This window comes from Chlorocebus sabaeus, chromosome 21 (assembly GCF_047675955.1).
Source record: "Chlorocebus sabaeus isolate Y175 chromosome 21, mChlSab1.0.hap1, whole genome shotgun sequence".
Classification (NCBI taxonomy): Eukaryota; Metazoa; Chordata; class Mammalia; order Primates; family Cercopithecidae; genus Chlorocebus; species Chlorocebus sabaeus.
In genome coordinates this window covers 110,069,330-110,075,329 of record NC_132924.1, presented here as the reverse complement: position 1 = coordinate 110,075,329, position 6,000 = coordinate 110,069,330, and positions in this window count along the sequence as shown.

The following is a 6,000-nucleotide window of genomic DNA, read 5'->3' as shown; positions in this document are numbered from 1 at the left end:
CCAAAGGGTCACCTATAGACCTTTTCTGTTGTCACTAATGTCTAGTCCCTCAAAAGCTCAGACCTGATGCATGAGAATAGGCTCCTATGTGGTTTTCTCAACAGTTTTTCCCTTTATTTTGTCCTACAAATAACAAACTCAATGCAGAACTTAAGAACCTAGGCTGTGCCTGGTTCAGAAACCTGCTCTTTCATGTTCTACTTCTGTTACTTGTACAAGTACCTTAGCCACTTTGTTTCTCGGTTTGCAAATCTGGAAAATTGGGATAATAATAACATTACATACATCATAGAGTATTGTCAGGACTGAATTAGTTATTAAGTGTCCAGCACTTACAATAAGTACCAACTTTTAGCTAATATTAATTTCACTAGTATTAACAATGTTAATATTTTATCACCATAAATCAGTAATGGCACTAACTCGCCTCCTACTCAAAATTTCCTAAGATCTTTTCATGTCTAAATTTCTAATTTGGAAGTCTTCTAGCTCATACCATACTTCATATGCCACAATTCTTTAATATTCAATTTGAAATCCATCCTGGAGATCCCCTAAATATACCCCATGCTTAGCCCTTAGCCCAACCTTGAGGCTTTGTACACATGGCTCATTTTTAATAATATACCATTTCTTATTCCTAACTAGTCAGTTTCTATCCATTCTTCAAGATCTAGTTATAATTTAACTTTTTTGGAAGTATCCCTCTCCTGTCTCTGTAATCATGATCCCTTATCTGAAAGTAGCATTGTGTCACCCACTGACATTGATGTATATTTCACATAGACATATCTGAATACATTCTCCTTGAAAATATGAACAAGAACATCACTATCCTTGAGAGTATTGAAATTATCCTGAGGTAGCCACAGTATGGGTGGAGAAGGTGATAAATTGCCCTACTCTGTTTTCTTGTTTGGTTTACATCAGTTGGCTGTTTTATAATGGGCACAATCTTATTGGCTTTGTTCCAAATACTGCACCAACTTGCAAAAGTGAAGGCAATAGGAAGAGATAAAATAAATGGAAATATTATAGCACTCTTTAATAAAGTGGCAAATATCTGTCCCTTGATATTATAAACCTTGTTTGGAAGCAGTAAAAAAATGATGTTTGAATATTTAAGAGTGGCAATGTGATGATTTTATCGTTGGGTTTTGTTTTGTTTTATTGGGGAAATTGCAGATTAGTATTTCCAACCTAAAAAGTAACATCTTATTCTATGAATTCTTCCCCATTTTCTGTGAAAATAATTACCAATTAATTCCTTTTTTTTCTTATTTTTCCCTTCCCCTGTCCTTCTCTACCGGGGCCTGTGATAGAAAATTTGTGTATTTTTCTAACTAGAAATATAACTTTATTTGGGAAAGGCTATGGACCATGTTTAAATCCATTTACCCCATTTTTTTAGAGTTGATGAGGGGAAGGAAAATGTCTTCCCTGTGTGTCAATTGACTCCAGAACACAAATAGAAAACAAGAAAGTGAATTCTAAGACACTTAGGAAAATTGCTTTCTCTTGTAGACCGATATATACCGTTTCTCTGATATCCCAGCTTACATCCTGATACTTTCTGCAAAGAGTTATCTTCAATTATTGCCCACTCCTGTGAGCTTTAAATTGCTTATTATTGAAATTTCATTACTTAGCAACTAATTACATACTGTCTTGCACTGTTCGATTCCATGTGGTAAGTCAGTAGCCTGGAAATCCTTCTTAAATCTTCTTATAAATTTTTAAACTTTTTATCCCATAATATACTATTTCTTTTGTATTTTCTATATTAGTCACCACCATTGCATTACTACCATCACTATATTAGTTATGAGTCTCATCAGTTCTCACCTTCAAAGGCCACCCAACAGGTCTCCTGGCTTTAGTCATATTTGCTCACATTTGTCTTGTACTCTGACCTCTCAGTGATGTTTGTAATTTACAGATTTAAATATATAATTCTTCTCTTGAAAATTACTCAACAGAGAATAAAATCCCAATGTAGAATGGCCTACAAGAACTTTCATGCAATGGCATCTGCCCAGCGGCCAAGCCTTGTCTCAAATCAGTACTGTATTCTCCCACACTACACTATTCCTTAAATAACATAATACAGCAGCACTGAATTAGCTGCAGCTATTGTAATAAGGTATATGCACTTGAGCCTCTGTGTTTTTATGTATTCTGTTTCTTCTCCTTGGAAAGCCTCACTACTTAAATTTTCCCTCCAAGTCTTTGCTAAAATGCCCTCTTCCCAAGTAAAGTGTCCCCTGATCACCCTGAAACTTAGATGCTATTTCCTCCAATTTTCATACATTTTTGTATTTCCATTGTAACAAATTTCTTCTGTGCAATTGAGTTTGCAGTTCTGTGTTCTCAATTAGCATTTGGGACAAGCAGTGTGTCTCCTCTGCTTAGCACAGCATCTAGCACATAGAAGGCATTCAGTAAATATAGGATAAATGAATATCAGATCTTCTCACTTAAACTGTATCAACCTGGAAACAATGGCCATGGTATCCCTCTCTGTACCCAAATCAGTATTGAATACTTGGGAGAAGCTTCGTAACTACTTTCTGATAAATAAATTAACTAATTCAGGTGACATAAATCATAAGACACTCTCTAATTTTATTTCTTTTATTTGTGATTGCTTCTCACATACAAGAAATACACAAAAAATATGAGACCACACCCCAGGCAAAAAGTGTTAAGTGACAATATTACCAAGTGTTTTATTCTCAAGAAAGGCAATTTCACTATTATCCATTATACCATTCAGGACATAGGCATGGGCAAGGACTTCATGTCTAAAACACCAAAAGCAACGGCAACAAAAGCCAAAGTTGACAAATGGGATCTAATTAAACTAAAGAGCTTCTGCACAGCAAAGGAAACTATCATCAGAGTGAATAGGCAACCTACAGAATGGGAGAAAATTTTTGCAATCTACTCATCTGACAAAGGTTAATATCCAGAACCTACAAAGAACTCAATCAAATGTACAAGAAAAAAACAAACAACCCCATCAAAAAGTGGGCAAAGGATATGAACAGACACTTCTCAAAAGAAGACATTCATACAGCCAACAGACACATGAAAAAATGCTCATCATCACTGGCCATCAGAGAAACGCAAATCAAAACCACAATGAGATACCATCTCACACCAGTTAGAATGGCAATCATTAAAAAATCAGGAAACAACAGGTGCTGGAGAGGATGTGGAGAAATAGGAACACTTTTACACTGTTGGTGGGATTGTAAACTAGTTCAACCATTGTAGAAGAAAGTGTGGCGATTCCTCAAGGATCTAGAACTAGAAATACCACTTGACTCAGCCATCCCATTACTGGGTATATACCCAAAGGATTATAAATCATGCTGCTATAAAGACACATGCATACATATGTTTATTGCAGCACTATTCACAATAGCAAAGACTTGGAACCAACCCAAATGTCCATCAGTGACAGACTGGATTATGAAAATGTGGCACATATACACCATGTAATACTATGCAGCCATAAAAAAGGATGAGTTTGTGTCCTTTATAGGGACGTGGATGCAGCTGGAAACCATTATTCTCAGCAAACTGTCGCAATAACAGAAAACCAAATACCGCATGTTCTCACTCGTAGGTGGGAATTGAACAATAAGAGCACTTGGACACAGGAAGGGGAACATCACACACCGGGGTCTATTGTGGGGAGCGGGGAGGGGGGAGGGATAATATTAGGAGATATACCTAATGTAAATGGCGAGTTAATGGGTGCCGCACATGGCACATGTATACATATGTAACAAATCTGCACGTTGTGCACATGTACTCTAGAATTTGAAGTATAAAAAAAAATCAAATAGTATAATTCTGGCTGTAAATTACTTGCTGTTATTTTAGACTATTAAATAATCATTACATTTTTCTTTATTATTCTGGAGTGGAATAAAATCATCCCATAAGAACCATTTGGCTCTTTAAAAGAAAATGCATTCTGACCAACAAATAGGCACCCCTACCATCCGCACCACCATCAACTCCATTACTGTCTTCACCACCATCACCATCATTACCGACAGCAATTCCTACCATCATCCCTGCCATCATCATCATCACCTACCACCATCCCTAACACCATCACCATCATTACCTACTACCATCCATAACACCATCACCATCATTACCTACCACCATCCTTACCACCATCACCATCATTACCTACCACCATCCATAACACCATCACCATCATTACCTACCACCATCCATAACACCATCACCATCATTACCTACCACCATCCCTAACACCATCACCAACATTACCTACCACCATCCATAACACCATCACCATCATTACCTACCACCATCCATAACACCATCACCATCATTACCTACCACCATCCATAACACCATCACCATCATTACCTACCACCATCCCTAACACCATCACCAACATTACCTACCACCATCCATAACACCATCACCATCATTACCTACCACCATCCATAACACCATCACCATCATTACCTACCACCATCCATAACACCATCACCATCATTACCTACCACCATCCATAACACCATCACCATCATTACCTACCACCATCCATAACACCATCACCATCATTACCTACCACCATCCCTAACACCATCACCAACATTACCTGCCACCATCCTTACCACCATCACCATCATTACTTACCACTGCCATGACCACCACTACCACCTTCATCAACGATGCAGACATTGGTCACAAGCATATTCCAAAATCCAGCTTAATTCATTCGAACCTGAGTTCTCATTTGACAGAACTATTAAACATATTTTTTTTCTTTCATAAGAAATTAAATCTGAGAAAACGCTAGAGGGAATGGAATCACTGGCCTGAAAAGTAGAGTTCTTGGCAAGCAGCAGACCATTGTATCACTGAAAGAAGGAGAGAATAAATAGTGGAAACACCACAGGCGATTGTGTCTGGAAACAAGATATATAAAGTAATATATGCTGCTATCCTCTAGGTTGGACAAAACAAGACAGAGATTCAAGGAAGGACAGATGAAACAGCCTTAAAATGAACAGAGATACCAAAAATTTCCCCCAAGGTAGAAGGTCAAAGAGACTTTTAAGAAATAAATAAGGATTTTACTCTCACATAAAGAAAATAAATCCTTTAGCTTTTTGTCTGTTGGTAGATTTATGTTATTCTGAAAGATGGCCTTTACTGAACTTTAGGAGAAAATCCAGGAAAAAAAAATAAGGCATGCTGACATTCCCCAAAACAGCTGCTTTTCTATTCCTCCAAGGCTCAGTATATGTAATGTCCAAATAGCAGATCAATCAGTAACAAGACAGTCAGACAGTGAAACCATTTTGCCCATTTTGGAATGAGGTAAACAAAGCAGTAGTTTTCAAATAGTTGTTTCAGTTCAACCACAGAGAGCTCAGAGATTTTAGTGCTGCCTACTCCCTTTAGAGATTAGCACCAACAATACAGATGAGAGTAGTGAAGGTGAAATAATAAAAATCAAAAGATTCTGTAGCCTGGAAGGAACACAAGATGCTTTTTAATTTGTCTTTTAGTTCTCATGCTGATTTTTACCAAACTCTTGAAAGAAAGATCAGAATCACCGTGTGCTTTTATTATTTTTTAAGTAAATCTATCATCTTTTCCTTAATACATTTTTCTCCCCACCTGTTTTTATTATAACTATATTTTTCTGTTACATCTTCACTAAACTCCTCCAGCAAGTTTTTTGTTTTTGTTTTTGTTTTTTGTTTTTTTTGTTTTTTTTGTTTGTGAGACAAGAGTCTTAGTCTCTCACCCAGGCTGGAGTACAGTGGCACGATCTCAGCTCACTGCAACCTCTGCGTCCGGGGTTCAAGCTGTTCTCCCACCTCAGTCTCCCAAGTAGCTTGGATTACAGGTGCCAGCCACCACACCTGGCTAATTTTTTTGTATTTTTAGTAGAGACAGGATTCCACTATGTTGGTCAGGCTGGTCTCGAACTCC